At 45.7% G+C, this 17,181-nt stretch overlaps 1 protein-coding gene across 4 annotated transcripts in view; it reads left to right on the plus strand.

The window, feature by feature from the left end:
• Ubx (Ultrabithorax) overlaps positions 1-17,181 on the plus strand; it is a 212,123-nt gene that overhangs the window by 117,075 nt on the left and 77,867 nt on the right. Inside the window, exon 1 of one of the 4 annotated variants that reach the window (XM_066726506.1) lies at positions 6,090-6,506. The exons of the other annotated variants lie outside the window; for them this stretch is intronic. The gene's annotated coding sequence lies outside the window, so the exon portion shown is untranslated. Of the gene's footprint in view, positions 1-6,089; positions 6,507-17,181 lie in introns of those variants that run through there. 4 annotated transcript variants of the gene reach the window in all.

A 17,181-nucleotide genomic window follows, 5' to 3' on the forward strand; every position in this document is an offset into this window, starting at 1 on the left:
CCGAGAGGAACGTGGGTCAACGAGAGTAAGTGTAATTGCTGGCGATAAGACAACAAGTACGCGACCACTCGGCCTGGAAAAGCCACTGGAAACTCATTGTGCACTTGGTTCAAGTGGGATTAGCGCGTTCTTGAAGCACTGCAAGGAAGGAACGCGACTTTGGTCCTTTCTGCAAACTCCACGGCAAGAAGCGCCACGTGACTAACGCGGTTGAAGTTGGCCAAAAGTAGAGCCTGTGTGTGTGTGTGAGAGAGAGAGAGAGAGAGAGAGAGAGAGAGAGAGAGGGAGAGAGAGAAAGGGAGACAGAGAGCTGGGTCCGAGAAGGGTCCTTCCGGATTCATTAGGGATCTTCCTGATCCGGACACTTCGGTGCCTGAGCCTCGAGATTTATCTCAACCGCGTAAACTTTGCTTCCCGCTGTAAACAACGGCCGCACCAACTTACACTAACCCTTCACCTTAGACCCACCCCTTAGTTCCTTTTCCCCAGCACAATAATTTCACCAAGTTATTGTTGAAAAACCCTTTAACAACATCATCCTTCAACGGTAGAATACTCTATCCTGACCTAAAAATTTATATATGTAGAAAATAATTTTTACTCCTTTCACAATTGTTTAATCGCAGTTGATCCACTTGGCAAACACTGGATTGCGTCTCGAACGTACAAATGTTTATTAATGGTTAGCGTAATGAGAAATTTCATTAAATAACGAGGTTTGCACGCTCTTAATTGTACCTATGAAAATGTGGCTTTATGATTTGCGACGCAAGCGCCGTGCGGCGAGTGCGAGTATCCATCACGTTTAGCGTGGCGGTGAAACGAGAGACGAGTTGTAAAACACGTAGACTAAATGAGAATATACGTGGCAGAAGAAGTGTCTCGTTTTCTTGCCGGCTTGCGGGTGGAGGCATAGTACGCGTGCCGCAAGATTTTATTGCGCTGTTAAAGTCAACTCGTCGTTTTCACTGGTCCGTGAGGTTATGTCGCTTGACAGTGTCGAAGCATTCGAGGCAGAGCCGAAAATACAAGCTCCTTCTGTGGAGGGGGAGGGGGGGGGGAGCAACTTGTCTCAGCCCTGCGATTATTGTAGCCATCGTTGATCCTGCAGCGTAGAATTCAATGTAGCGAAATTGTCCCTTATTAAAATTTCTCCGGCGAAAAGTATCGGGACGCCTGTTGTTCCTCAAGTGTTATAATCATAAATTATCGGATGCTGAAGCTTTCTAGTGTAAACTGAAGGGGAGCAAAAGAAGGTTTGCTTATACTTGAAAGGATTAGCTTGATTACGCTCAGAGGCGTAAGCACGCTGAGAATTATCTTCGTCTCGTATTCTCGTATTCCCCTTAGCGCAATTTGTCAAGACTAAATTTCTGGCTGGCCGAATTAAGACGTTCTCCGCCCAGCCAGCGTGCTAATTAATTATTGAATTATGTATCCCAAGCCGTGGCGCTGTCAACGGGCTGCGGGAAATTCTTGCGCTAGATGCGCCGTGAATTCGAAGGCTTTAGAAAACTTATGGGATATTCATAGTGAAAGGAACGAAAGGCGCGATTTCATGCGGAAAGAAAGCAGACAGGATTTTCCAGCGGAATAATTCGATCTTAGAAACGGAAACGGAATGACTAAAATAAATCCGTCAGCGCGAGTCGGAGGATCGATAAAAAATGCTGTGTACAAAATAGTTGTGGAATAAATAACGACTGAAAAAAGGGGGACGAACGTGGAAGGAAAAAAAAAGTAATAAAATTCTGGTATATTTCAATCGATCGTTCATTAAATCCGCTGCATCCTCCGGTATGTTGAACTTTTTGCCAAAGCCCATGTATCATCGGGAATTATTCATGCAGCGACCAGCGCGAATTTTCGCCTGACCATTTTCTGTCGGGAAAAGACAAGGCTGCCATAAGTTAGCCTCGGCGTTAAAGAATTTTTTCTTCAAAAATTTGGCAGTCGGCGAGGGTTATCATTGGGAAAATTGCTGGGGGCGGCAGTGCTTTTCAGCATTTTCGCCTCGAGCCGTAAGTTGGGGTCTGAATGACGGGATTCATGCCCCAGCCTGGATTCAGAGACGCCGTGAATGGAGCTGGCGGAAGGGCTTCGGAAATTAAACGTCCCGTGGATGGTCTTTTTTCGTGGTCGTAATGTACGACTGCTCCTTGGAGGAGCCACCCTTTCCACTCTGCCCTCTCCAAGTCACCCTCACTCCCACCCCCACCCCCATCCTCCTCCTTCTCCTTCGGTACTTCTTGCGTTTGTCTCCTTCTGCCTCCCGGGGAGGACCTGCCATGGCGGCCAGGACAATTTCGCTGCGATAAGGAAGTAGATCGAGCCACCAGATACGCAAGATCCTTTCTATACTTGCACTATTTCTATCGCTATATATATATATACACGTGATCATCACGCTGGCGCCATCTGCAACTCCCAACGATTTATTCTGGAAATCCTCCAGACGTGAAATCCTTCGCATTAAGAAGAGCAATAATACTTGTATCAATTCCTCAAGAATAATCTTGAAATGAATAAAATTTGCGGCAGCAGAGAATTCACCGAGAAAATTAGAGGTTAGAAAATTGTCTTGGCCTATCTCGCATGTGAACCGCTTGCAGGAAGCACCGAAAATTCTCGCTGTGACTAATAGACATTCGTGACACGTATATAGGAAATGCTTACTGTCGCGACATAGACTATACGTGCCACGTGCTCGACCTAACCTCTCGCACAGGATTGCCTTCCATTTGTCGAAGCAACCAAGTAACGCTCGGTGATAAAAATCTTACAATTAAATGCAAAGAAGACGAAAAAGTAACAAGCTGTCCGAAAAAGGTCATGGGCGGGCTAACAGGTGAGATAAAAGGAATTTTATTGAGATTGACCGTGTAGATAAATTACAATTGACGCTTTTCAAAGTATACACATACATATATATATATATATATAGATAAAGCAATTGGTGTATAGCTCGATCAAAGAGTCGTATACGTGGAGGAGTGATACTTTCAAAGCTGAACTACCGACGTACCATTTATAGTATCGCGAGCGAGCAGCAGCGCGATACAATCCCATCGCTGCGGAGAGTGTGGAGGAAAATCCATGCGGTAGGTGAACGAGTCTGGATAGCATATATGCGTCGTCGACTTTCACGCGCCGTTCCCGCTGACATGTGGATGGGTGCATCCACCGATTTCGCGGAAGACGGCGTTTGTTATAATAGAGCACATTTCCCAGGCTGAATACTCGTTTAACCTTATAAATGCGCCGGATGAAAGCAGCCAGCCATTCTCATGTATTTGCGTGAAAATGCTTCAATTGTTTCTCTGTAAAAAAAAACCTATGGCTCAATAGAGATTTATCCCTAATGAGAAAATTTTTCTATCTTTAATGGTAAATAAGATTGATCGAACTGCGTAGATAATTAATCTTACCGGATTACCAGTTAGTCGATAGTTTTATGGTTGCCATGATTGGTGATTATCGGATTATCCTTAAAGGATAGGTTCGGGGCCAGGGTGAGAGAATGGGAGAGCGAAAGGAGACGGATCCGAGTACACTGTCAAAATATTGACGACCTTTGGCCATTAGTAATATGAACGAGTGTACGGGTCAGTGTCGGTTGGCTGCTGATCGTTTAGTTATTGTTTCCGCCACAGATTATAGGGATGGGGTCTTTATTGCCCTTTGGCGGTAATATAGGTATACCCGCTCACCAATACACCGACGCAAGTCTCACGTACACGTTTTCAGGCGTAGGCCTGTAACAGGTCACACCTGTTGGCGCCTGCGATTATGGCCGCAATAACATTCCGTCAAACTGCGACGCGTAGTAGTACTATGCAGTTCTCCTATATAACTAACACCACCTAAACTTTAGAAAGATTCTGGAAAACCACGTGTTACCCACGTCATGTACCTACTATGCGCGCGAGACTCCAGTTATTTTTAAGTCACCCTCTGCTGGAATATAATTCTTCTCTCGCGCAGCCATCGGGGAAAACCCATTGAAACGACGGAATCACGGGGTTTGAAAAATTAAGGGCTTTTAGGATAAAGCGCTGCTGACTGATATTTTCAAGATATGCAATCTCGTCAATAGCGTTTTGGATGGATTCGAATGCTCCTGACGTATTTTCGCGCTGTTACCGGTCCGACGGAACAAACACGTGAAACGGAAAGGAAAGCAAGCCCGAATTCATTGATTTTACGTCGTAACATAATTTATCGTTCAATATATCGGGCTTGTCGATACCATTCGTTGCGTCATGCACCATAATAACGGTATCTTCTCGAAAACTGTTCATTGCCGAAGCAGAATGAAAAAGTAGGATCACGCGTTTTAAATTCTTCAGCAAGAGCGACGAATAAATATCAGATGATATATGTACTTGCCTGAGCCGTGCGCGCGGACACGGTCAGCCCCAGCACTTCCAGCTCTAAATTTGGACCGAGTTTAGGTGAGCTCGATTTAAATTTGCCAGAAGTGGAATTGGCCGCTGGGCGAAATACAATTTCGCGACGAATTCAACCACGCGTGAATCCAAATTAAAATGAGAATGCGAAAGCCGCGTCCGCCGTCCTGATAATATTTTATGAACATTTGGCACTTCAATTAAAAAACTACGAATTTTCATATCACCCCTTCACCTCCCCCCTCCAACCGGACCGGGTGGCATCAACCGGGAAATCCAGTTGAAACAAATATGAGTTATTTTACGATGGAGAACAAAACGAAGAGATCTCGATTGAAGGGGAATATTTCATTTTTAAAAAATGTCTCTGCGAGGCTATAGTCGCTCGGCTTCGTGCATTCGTCAATGGATCATTCGTTTGGAAAAGAATTTTGAATCGGCGGAAACGCGTTGTCTTTGAGGTTAGAATTATGGCGGATTTACCACGTGGTCTGAAGGCATGTGCCGAGAGAGAGAGAGAGAGAGAGAGAGAGAGCAGCGCCACAAATCACTATTACTCGATGTGTATCGCGACGCCGTATAATTATACATATAACGCCAAGCAGCAGCAGGTAATGGCTCAATCCCGCTTGTGCATATGACGATAACCGGGCCGCGAGGAGACTCTTAGGTGGGGCGGACTGAAAACCGCGAGATTTAAACTCCACCGCGGCTATTGGTCGGCGAGTAGTCACGTGGTGCGTTGCGTCATCGTGGCCATCCTCGCTCACGAGGCGCGCGCGACGAGGAGGATGAAGCGTTGCGAGAGTGAATGCGTTGGACCGTCGGTACGATAGAGAGAGAGAGAGAGAGAGAGGGAGGGGGGAGGGATAAAAAGAAGAAAAAGAAACGGGAGAGACTAGGAAGTTGTGCGAGCGAGACATAGTGAGAGAGAAAGAGAGGAGAGGGGGGGGGGAGGGAGAAAGAGAGAAAAGGACGGTATATATCCCCTCCCGCCATTAACAACGCCCTTGCACATAAATCCCGAGCCATCCGTGAGTAGCCGAACGTGTGTTGGTCTCTACTCCATCTTCGTCTCGCCACTAGTTTGCTCCTTCATCGCTGTCTTTTCCACCTATATCCATCTTCCTTCGTCGCACGAGTGGCCGATTCACTTCATCTGCCTCGCACCCTCGGTCGTTCCCTCTCTCTCTCTCTCTCTCTCTCTCTTTCTCTCTCATATACACACATATACAGATGCCGTAGGTCTCTCTCGCGCATTCCCCGCCTCTGCACCGGTCGCAGGACAACTGGCGAGGGTTCGGGGCTCCCTGGCTCGTGTGGACAACAAAGAAGGACGAGTTGGGGAAAAGAGAGAGAGAGAGAGAGAGAGAGAGAGAGGGAGGGATAGAGAAGGGGCAGAGGGTGGAGAGAGAGAGAGAGGTTGCCTGCGAGAGCGCGCGAACGAGAACGAGAACGAAATGGCTGCGAGAGACACGGCGCTAGAAGGAGAGAGAACCGGAGGGAGCGAAAGTGTGTTGGTGCGTGTGTGTGTGGGCTCGAGGAGAGGCGAGGGGCGCGAACACGAGGAGGCAGCACGGAGGCAGCGCCGCGTGGCGGCGCGAGGTGTGGACTATCGGCCGTAAACCATTCGCGGTGAACATTTAACTCACGTATTGCCATCCGACAAGTTTGCTTTGGACCGCGGAGTCAGCGAAGCGTCGCCAAGAACTTCCGCGAAGCGATATCCCCCGGGACCCGCGGTGTCCCCGCCGAATATCCGCGGACACCTGGACACCTCACCAGGCAAACTCCAATCTCTTCTCTCTGGACTAGTGGAGTCGCCCGGGTTTCCCCGGGCTCGCACCCAGGATCACCCAGGGGCCTACACCAAATTTCTCGGCGAACGTCTTTCGCGCCTCGCCTCGCCTAGCCTCCTCGTGCTCCACCACCGCCCTCTCTCTCTCTCTCTCTTCACCGAAGAGGAGATTTCGCTCCACTGGCCAACTTGCAACCCCTCGACGATCAGCTGTCATGAACTGCTGCGAGTGCACGCGGACCCTGCCGCAAGCGGTACCCAACCTCATGAGCCGCTGATCCTTCCAATTGCCCACTACGGTAAGTCATTGAAGCTTCGCCTTTTTTCTCCTCCGCGACCTTCGATACACCCTAAACTCCCTCTTAACTCGTCACTGCGACATCTCTACCGGCGCGCACCACTTTTTCCACCCGAGTGTGCAGTGCTTCGCGAAAAAACTAGCGTCTTGCCAGATTCGAAGCACGTGTTCCGTAAATTACTCACAGTCATTCCGAATGAGCTTGTAATATTTAAATTTCATGAATTATATTTTGTCACGCTGCTGTGATTCATTGACCAATCGAATGAAGAGAGTGAATCTTGGAATAATTAATGAAACTGATTTATGGTTTTAATAAATTATTGTCAATGGACTAACAACTCTTGGTAATAAATTTTCTAGAATAGACCAAAGTGTAAGATGTCTGATATCATCTCTCTTTGGCTACTAGAAATAAAATATTGCTTTTGTTTAGCATTTTCCTCAAAGTTTTTAACCCGTTTTCCCTCTCTATTACCATACGTCGTCTGTGGCCGATAATTCAGTACTTGGTCCTCTTCGTATAAATCATGCGTCAATCAAATCGATGTACTTGTAAACGACCATTCATTTCTGACTAGTTACAAAAGCCAACAGCCCGTGCCAAATAGCAAATAATTATACTCGTGTCCCTCTAAAATATGCCTGCACGCAGCTATATATTTATTCAAATTTCCTGTAGACTATCAGCAAAATAATTAATACTGCTCCCGTTATTGTTCGATCTTTGAATGTAACGAAAATTACATTACAATTTTCCTTAGCCTAAATACTCGATTTTTCTTGATCACGTTAGCTATGTGCTTATATATTCGTGGCGTCCAAAAGTTTCGAGGACAATTAGACGAGGCTGGAAAGTTTTGGGATATTAGCGTTGGCCATGGAAGTTATTTGGTTTTATCTGGAAAATATTCGATCGGGGGATAGGGAAAGGGTTCGATTTCGCAAGGGGACGGGTCGGGTAAAAATAAGGGAAGTTTTGGGGGGTGAAATGGATGGTGTATAGCGCAGCGACGTCTCACGGAGGCCATAAATAAGGATCCGACGGTCGGCGCGGCTGCAAGCGGTGATAAGCGTTCCTTTGCCTCCACCTTCCCATCCTCCAGTTTCTTATGCGCCTCCCCAAACTATCCCACCTCCCCTGGAATCAACCACCGCTTTCCTCCCTCGAAAGCCCGTTTCATTCCGAAAACCGCCAAACGAGAAATAATATCAAATTTCTATCCAGTCCATAAATCTTCTTTCATCGATATTTACTCCCGAGTAACAAACTTCTTCTTACAGCAATTTCCAATCTCTTCAATAATCGCTTTTTGACTAAGGCACAGCACCGTGGCTGAGAAAAGTGGGTCAGGAAGCTTTTTAATTCGGTAACAATTGGTCAATATAGTTGGTTAGCCGAGCGACTGATGAATTAATAGTCTATAATGATGGATGTCAACGAAGGGTAAAGTTTAAATTAATATTGATAGAGCGTTGGTTATTGCGAGGTAAACGCCTACGGAATGGCTCAGGACATCCCAAAGTGGGAGGCTGTAACGAATAGGTGTAGCTCCTTCATCCCCTACGGCTAGCACGAAGCGGCCATTTCTCATATCAGTTTAGCCGACACTTTCGAGAACTTGCTCGGAGTGCCCGGGGCGTCGCGACGTCACCCGATGCCTCGCTCTTTTGGTCCCAACCCCCAGCGAGTACCTTCCACCCCTGAACCACCCTTCTCGCTTAGTAGCATTTGCGACCGTGTCCACCGGAGCCCCTATCCCATTTCTCCCTTTCTCTCTCTCTCTCTCTCTCTCTCTCTCACTCCTCTCATTCCCTCCTCTATCCATTCTCTCCTATCCCATCTTTGCTCTCCACCCCCGCACGGTCACAGCGCCCGCGGCCGCGAGATAAGTGACGCCCGAAACTTAACAAACCCCCGAATGATAAAGGGCGTCGTGCGCTCTTAGATCAACTCTGCTGGAGAAGCGAGCCAGTCGAGCCGTACCAACCGGTCTTATCTTCGCAATTCGTGCCATGACGTCTCGGGCGATCTATGGGATTTTCACTGTATATCACCGATCGTAATAAAGAAGAGGGAAACTCGAAGGAGAAAAATTTATTTCACTATATTCTATACGTCACGCTGTAAAAACACAATACACGAGGATCCCGCGAGAAGATCGATGTTTGGAGATATTGGACAGTTTAGAGAATTAGATACTTCGATAGCTAGAACGTTTAAAAGTGATTTTCTATTTTCGTTCTAGACTAGGATATAAGAGCGAAGGGATTACTTCCGGTGTGGCTGGCAAATTAATATGCAAGTGGCAATAAATGCGTCAGCCACGATAAATATTTGGCTGTCGTGTCGACAACACAAAACTTAAAACAGTCAGCGTTCATCTGGCACGATTTTGTTCAACCACAAAATGCCAGTTGTTAAGTACAGTTTGTTTAGTAATGCTGACAGACGCCACGGCGAACAAGTGGAGTCAAAATTTGATGCCGCTGACGCCAAGCTGGCAGAGGACGTGTTAAATGCGAAATTAAAGCAGACTGATTCTATCCGAAACACTGTTATGCCGGCCGTCGGCTAACGAAGCTTCAACTTTTCACTGAATACCAAATAACCTTTCAATAAATTTTATAAAAATTCAACCAAGGACGTATTGCCATGTATAGTCTCAAGGGAATATTTTTTTGTTATCATTATTATCTCGATTAATTAAATTTTTTAATGGCTCTCTACTGATTTTGTTTATACTCGGACAATAATAATTCACAAGAATCGATGAGTTTGGAAAATTGTGAATAGTCGAAATAACGATGGAAGGATAAGTTATTTTCGTATCGCGAGAATCACCTCGTCAGTTTGGTCGAAGTAGCTTGGAGGGCTTGACGTGACCTTAGCGTTGACAAAAAATATTGAAATTGCTTCGTTTGGAAGTACAATGGATTCTTTTGGTGCTCGAAGAGGCGCGAGGGGAAGAATAAAAGTACAAGGGGGGTCGTTTGGGGTGCGAAAAGGTTTTGGAGCAAGGTCAAGCTGAATTGCATCACCTGTACGTGCCTCTGCCTGGTGGTGGCTCCTTGTCGTTTAAAATGACCTTAACCACTGCTCTCGTAAATTTGGTGGGTCATAAAAAAAGAGCGTCACTAAAATCTTGCTGGCTAAACTGCGTGAAGCTAACGGTATACGCGCCTGCCATTTTTCCAAGGCCACTGCTCCTACCGCTTCTTTTTTCTATCGCTCTGGTCATACCACTGGACTCTCCTCCTCGCACATCGCCGCTCCTTCGAAATTTGCTTCGTTCCAAGAAAATCCTATCTGGCATCGATCTCCTCGATTACTCCACGATCTTGATGCGGATACTCGGCATTATTACTGGAACGAGAAGAGAATCGCGAAAATATCACGGTTCTTCCATGGATTTCTATCGAGGACTCTGGTAAACGGACAGTTTCTTACCTAAAAATGGATTTCTAAACCAAACGATTTTTCCGAGAAATCCTTCGCGTATCAAATATCATCGTGTTCATTGTTGAAAGTGAACGAATCTAGTTTTGTAAATAAGTTTTAATCTGTGCTTCGCATTCAAACGTATCCGCCGCTGACAGCCAAGTCGAAAAACAGCAGTTTCATCGTTTGATTTATAAGTTCAACTTCGGTCGGACAATATTTTAGTTTAAATGCTCGTTTTGGCCGAAAGTACGTGCTAGGACTGCGGGATGGGGTTTGGGTGCTCGATGGTGTCACGCGGCCGGCGAATGAGAGAGAAACAGGGGGAATGAGTCGAGAGACGGAGAACATAAGATGAGGAGGAGGAAGAGGAGGGGGAGGACAGGGAATAACGAGGAGCAGGAAAGAACAGGATTGAACAGAGAGGGAACGAGGGGTAGATGAGCGACGAGGAGGGATGAAAAGGGGGGGGGGAGAGCATCACACGAGCAGAGGACATGGACTACACTACACGATAGCTATAGTTTAAACCAGGCTGTCGCGATGGCACAGAGAGATTGCAAAGTACACTCTGGAATATACTCAAGGTGTCGCCGCTGGTCCTTGAACGTATCAAGATCGTGTTATTGTACAACTTGAACTACTTTGTAATCATCGTACGCTTAATTACGATTACCAGCAAATTATATAGGCATGGAATTTGAAACTATGCGCCATAACGGAAGTCGTGCCGCTTTCTTCATGAAAACCCCGTAGTGGAAAATCTCGCGCATGGAACGACAAGAGGGAGAGACGTTGCTGGTAAAACGATAGAAAAGGCGTGAAAATAATTAGCGAGAAGCACGCCAGTCACTTGTATACTGGATCGTGCTAAAAATCCACCTACCGGATCAGATAATAAGACAGCGGTTCTTATAAATGAACAATTAACTGTCCGTTAAGAGGTAAGGAGTCGTATGAAAGATTAGTATCTATTCTTCCCGTTCTCTCTCTCTCTCTCTTGTACCGCACCAAACGCACGAACAGGTTTATGAAACTTTTGACTCCTTGCAAATATGTAGGTTTCTCATTATAATCGTTCCATTGGAAGCGCGCGTGCAAAGAGAGAAAAGAAAAATGTTTACTCGCGCCAAGTAGCCGAGAATAAATCTTATCATCCTTCTCATGCGTAAAATGCACAAGTTGAACTATTTGCATATGCCTCTGTCTCTCTTTCTTTTCTTATTCTCTCCTTTCTGGGACTACTGCTCTACGTGGCCTCTGATTAACATGAAACGACTAAAACACCTGTACCAGGGACTCGCCGTAATTATTCAGTCTTCCTCTGAGCTGGCACAAGTCGATAAACATCGTGCCACTTGTTAAGGAATATCGGCTCTACAATGGTAAGTTTTGCAGAATGCGACCAGATAAAAACACGCCATATTCGTGCTTAGCTTAGGGTCGCATCGGGTTCAAGCGCGCAACACGCGTCTCTATGCCTTATCTCGCGTTAATCTGGATGGTTGTCGAGAGAGAGAGAGAGAGGGAGAGGGAGAGCGCGACTCCTACATCAGATTATACATTATACTTAAATAATGCCATTTGATACAATTCGAATAATCTTCGTAAGAGTTGATTCATGCCCATGCTGCTATACTTCCAACGCGGGAAAACAAATGTCGAAAGAGTATACTAAACGTTTTACTTGCAAATTTATGCGCGGAAGTACGTTGGGATGCATTGTTTCTCCATAAGACAATTCCAAGTTCTGTTTATTTGATTTTCCTGCAATTATAGTCAGCGATTTATCACTTTCTTGGCACATATACGACAAACCATAAATTTACCCATAATTTGTGCCTCGCGCGAAGACGCTCGCTTGGAAAATTCTCCCGGGCGAATTTACGGGGGAAAAACGAGACTAATTTTTTTATTGCGAGGAATTTTATTGGAAACGGAAGCGCATACTAATCGCTCCGCTCTGCCTTGATACGGCGATGAGCGATTCATGAATTATGGAGCAGTTGGGCGCAGGGAAACCCTATATATATATATATACTCGTTTCTAGATTTTCAAATAAAAAACTCGTCATTTATAATTCGTCTCTGTGCAATTTTCAATTAGGTTCTCTGTATACTTTGAGTTATTAATTCCAACGGGACTGCGGATTTACTAAATAAATGGACGATAATAAAGAGAGAGAGAGAGAGAGAGAGAGAGAGAGAGAGAGGAAACGGACCGGTCAAGTCCAATTAAGCACTGAATGGGAGAAAAGTTGAATGAAAGAAGGAGTAATAAGACGTAGTGAATAGGGGGGGGGGGAAGGAAGGTGGAGGCCCGTTGACAGGGGCTTATGGGAAAAGTCAGAGTCTCAGGCAGCCCTAATTATGGCAATCTGCGGGACTGTTACGGTCGAGCACAATAATTGCTCTGGTTACGTTGGAGAATTGGCGATAAAAGTGAGAGACTGGTTGGGGTAGCGGAGGAGGTTGTACAAGGGGTGGGGGTGGAGGTAGATAGAGCCGTTAACGATAAATTGAAAGGCAAAAGAGTTCGATGCGTGCTGGGAACGAGTGTGTGCGCGCGTATTGATGTCTCTCTTTGGCGGGGTAGCGTCTTACTTGAGCCGGCGTCACTCGGATTTACGTATCCCTATTTCACTCGGCGACCTTAATTAAGCGTTTAAGAGATGAAACTGGTTCTGATCTCTCGTCCCTGCCTCGCAGCCACCTTGTTGCTCCTCTCGAGCCGGGCCTGTCCGTCCTGGGACTCCTCTCCTCTCCTCTCCTCTCCTCGCCGACTTTTCAGCCGAGCCACGATTGTGTTCTAAATTAATTAGGCGTCCCGACGCGCTTCCCCGATCTTGCGGACGCCATGTTTTCTCTCTCCCGGGGCACAAAAATCCTCCTGAGAAATTAAACGCTCTCATTCGCCGCCAGACTCAATTAAGAATCTTCAATTACAATCGTCTCTATCTTTAAAATTACGTGACTCATAAAAAATCCAAAATTTACGAGGAGCTTAAACAAATTATGTCGGCTCGCGCAATTAATTCCGAGCGTTGATTTTATCCAGGGAACAAGTCCGCGCATCATAATTCGACACGCAACTTGCTTTTACAAGCCGATGTCGATTTTCCCAAGCATAATTCAGCCTACGAATTAGTATATGCATTTAGTCGAGTTTAAGTAGCGGTTGCACGTAATAAAGCGCCGCGCCGTCGTGATAAGGAATCCCCGCGCGAAATACTCGTGTAAAAAAGAGCCAAGTGGAAAGCCAATGATCAAAGCGCATATAACGGAATCCGATAAATATATTCGTCTTATATATCGCGTTCTCGCTGCTCACCGTGATTTACCGTAAACACCGGCGATCTTATCGTTGAGATCTGTTGCCTGCTCGCACTTTGCTCTCGCGCACTTGGTGCATGCGTGCTGTGTGCACGCCTCCATGGACTCGGATTATGAGGAACTTGTCATTCTATCCCGGGATATGATAAATCTTTCTCCTGCCAACGCGGCTTAAGGGTGAAATTTATCGCCTCCGCTAATCGATGAATTCAATTACGAGACTGAAAAATTCTTCCTGCAAAATATCTTGCGAAAAATCATTGCAAATTTTATCCTACGTTAATTATAAAAGGAGATTCGCGAAAAGTGAAGCAGGTAAAAGGTGAATTTCGATTGGGCGGTTTCATCATATTTCCTGGCGTTAATCCTCTTGGATGATAGGAGGGATTGGTGGGGGGTTAAATCCAGAGGTTTGTGCATTGTATAGAAACAATAAGGGAAAGTATAAGCTCGCGGTGTGCCGAGCGTACAGGATTAATCGAGACGGTGCTAAAAAGCCTATATACCATGGAAAAAGTCGATAAATCGAGGAGGATCGCGTAGTAGCAGTGGGTCCAGTGTATAGTAGGGAGAAGGGGAGTAAAGAGGGGGGTGGGAGGGAGGCAGACAGGCAGATAGATAAAAAGACAGAGAAAAATAGAAAGAGGAGGAAAAAAGGGATTAAAAAGGGAGTGGGAGGGAGAGAAGCAGGTGAACGTATCGGCGCGAGGGGGTAAAAGTGAATATAGGTGTAGGTGTAGAGTAAGCCCGATCGAACGAACGAGGGGTAAGAAGGGGAGTGGTCACCGTTTCAAGCCTCTTGCTGACCTATTGCTTTCCGTTGGCCAGTGCATTATGGCCGCTCGCCTTGCTCGATTCTACGATCACTCGCTATATTCATCAACAAAATCCAGTTCACCATCCCGCGGTAAAAACGCACCGGAATTGACCTGTTTGTTGTTCTTGTTTGCTCTACGGCCCACGCTCCATCAAAATTGCAATCACTCGCAGTTTCGCCCGATATCCGCTCTCCTTGCAAATGACACATAACCTGTTTCAAAAGAAAAATGTACCAAGTTGAATATATATCCTACGTCTAACGATTAAGAAAAATATTTATTCAATTTTTGACCATATTCCTAGTAGAGTCAAAACTAAATTCGTATAAAAAAAAAGCGATCTCTTCAATTTTAAGTGTGTGTGCGACAGTGTGAATTGTGTCTGGGTTAACGTGGTGGTGGTAAAATGGGGACCATAGAAATGCCGTAAATATCCCAGATTCGAAAACTTTTTCCTCTTTCGCTTCCGGTTTTCTTTCGTGCACTGCTATCAGGACTCTTCAAGGATTAAGAATTTTCAGTGCGAATGTACATCATCAGGTGTAATTAGGACAATTATATAAGTTATAGTATACATACACGTGCGAATGAAAATTCTGTAATGAGGATTGGATTATCAACGATAGTCGAATCGGAATTCGTGGAGAATATGGATAACACACACACACATAGGAAGATTATGAATGCCGGCTAATCCCGGGGGCAGGTTGGAGCAGCCTCTTCTAAAAGCTGAAGAGGAAGCAGAAGAAGAGGACGAAGAAGAAGAAGAAGAAGCTCCGAGAGGCAACCGGTTGGCTTTGCCGGGGCCGCTGCCGCCATCTTTCCTCGTCCGTCTCTTCTACTCGCGTGAGAACCTGCTCTCTATAGCTAACCTTTCTACTCTCCGGTCTCCTCCTCTCTTTCTCCGTTCGGCAGTTCCGCCTGCGAGATCTTTTTTTCTCTGCTTTTCTCGGCCTACTCGCTCCGAAAATATTCGCTGCCCCGTCGCCTCCCCCTCCCCCACCGCCTCCTCTCCTCCTCCTTCACCGGACGTGCCGATCGCTCGGGTCACGGAATACTCCTTCCTCCACCATCCTGATGATGCCTTTTCATTCCACGATAAACTCTCAAAGTGTTGTTTCTTTCTTCATCGATGCTTCCTCCCTGAGACAAATTCGAAATGCTACTTCTTCCTCGACATTCTCGCGCCCGACATTTATTCCCGTTTTTACGCTTGGCTGTCGAAGCCCATTGGCGTCAGTGTTTCTCTTAACTGGCACATTCCTTCCTGACAACAATTATAGGCGCCGTCTGATAGGCTCCACTGCAAACAACGCCAAAAATATATAATATAGCTCGATCACGACAAAATCACTATTAAAAATAATATTACGATCAATGCCATTGTTCTCTGTTTTCTTCAGCAACGGTTCTTGCAATTTCTACACTTTTTGGTATTTCTGTCTTTATATTCGTCGTGAATACAACTCGACACCGTAAAAAGCCAAAAAATGTATGAAAAGTGTAGCAACTTTCTATACTAAAATAAACATACCCACTGTTTCTTAAAACTTGAACGCTGCTAGATTCAGAAAGCAATGTGGTATATGTATATATATATATATATATATATGCATTTGAGAAATATAATTCTGACAAGGATGAGCTAAACGTCGTATCAACGATTAAAATCCCATAATGCAATATCAGAGGAGACGCGTGAGTTCTCGGAGTATTACGGGACACTTTCGGCGGCGAGCTTAAGGCACAGCCGATGATTCACGACGGGCTTAAATTGCGCACGACGTTCTCCTCTGCTAAATTACGCGTCGCTCCGGACACACAGACGCTTTAACCTGCGAGTATCAGTATGGGCTAGAACGATACGCATACCTAACCTTGATCAGTATTACCTCGATCTATCACACTATATAGAATCCATCGATAAAAGTTTTTTCGCGTCTTGAATTAATTCCAATAAATATATTCCCGGAATCCCTCTAAATTTGAATGTGAATAGCGAGTCTGGTATAAAGCCGAAGCGAGTATAATAATATATATATATGTTAGGAAAATGTTTTATTCGTGTTGGTCTACATTCTTAGTTAGGTTATGTTCACCTGCTTGTTGTGGCCGGTTTGGGGAGCAACCGGCTCGGCAGCATGTCACCCTCTTGCGCGGGTGACTCTATGCTGGCTCCTTTTACTTTGCAATCTTGTCACGCCTTCCCTTCCTCGAGGAATACGAAGGAGAACGCTGCCTCCGGCTACGTTCACATTTTGCCCACGGCTGTCGCGAGGCAAACTTCCCCGGCGTCCAACTCCTTCTGCAAACTCGCCATTCGCATACCAGAACTGCTCCAATATCTACTATATACCACACGTGCTTGTCAAAGTCCCTCCCCCCCTCCCCTCCCCTGTTTCTGCAATGAAACTTCACGCGATCGCGAGCTTCACAGTGAAAAATTGCAGGTTTTTTTCGCACGCTCCTATTAGCCCTATTTGGGAAACAATTTAATTGCCATGGATTTTTAGAGTAACACAGCAGCTCGCGTAATTTATACGTTGAATAAATCTTGCCTGGCGAGAGACCTACTTGCACGCGAGTACAATAAAAGCAGCAACGTCTCTTCCCCTCATTTATAATAGGATGTATTTAGAAATTACGCATCGAAGCGTTCACTCTATCGACTGCATGCATGTGGAAATAGAGAGTACGAGTGTACCGGTTCCATAACGAGGATTACTTCATCCCACTCGTCCTTCGGTGCGCTGGGAGCCAGTAGCCACCGATTCTTGCGAGATTCTCCTCTAACCAGCCATTATTCTTTCCAAGCTTATCCATCTCCATATACTTTATAATGGAATACACATTCGAGTCCGTCCAACTACGAATCGTCCCCCTCCACCATTATTTTCCGACAATTATTCGTATTTTCGGAGAAATATAATTTTCGGGATGAGCGAGTCAAGGTTGGATAAACGCGGGAAGATCCAGGCAGAGGAGAGAAACAGTGGACAAAGTCTAGACTATAGGCTCCACCGCAGGCCCTTAATCTCCCTAGGCAAGAAACGAAGGACGACCAGTTGAAATACAGGCTATAT

The sequence above is a fragment of the Prorops nasuta genome, unplaced genomic scaffold (assembly GCF_024137725.1).
Source record: "Prorops nasuta isolate Cenicafe-Biocafe unplaced genomic scaffold, Cenicafe_Pnas_1.2 PNAS00004, whole genome shotgun sequence".
Taxonomy (NCBI): Eukaryota; Metazoa; Arthropoda; class Insecta; order Hymenoptera; family Bethylidae; genus Prorops; species Prorops nasuta.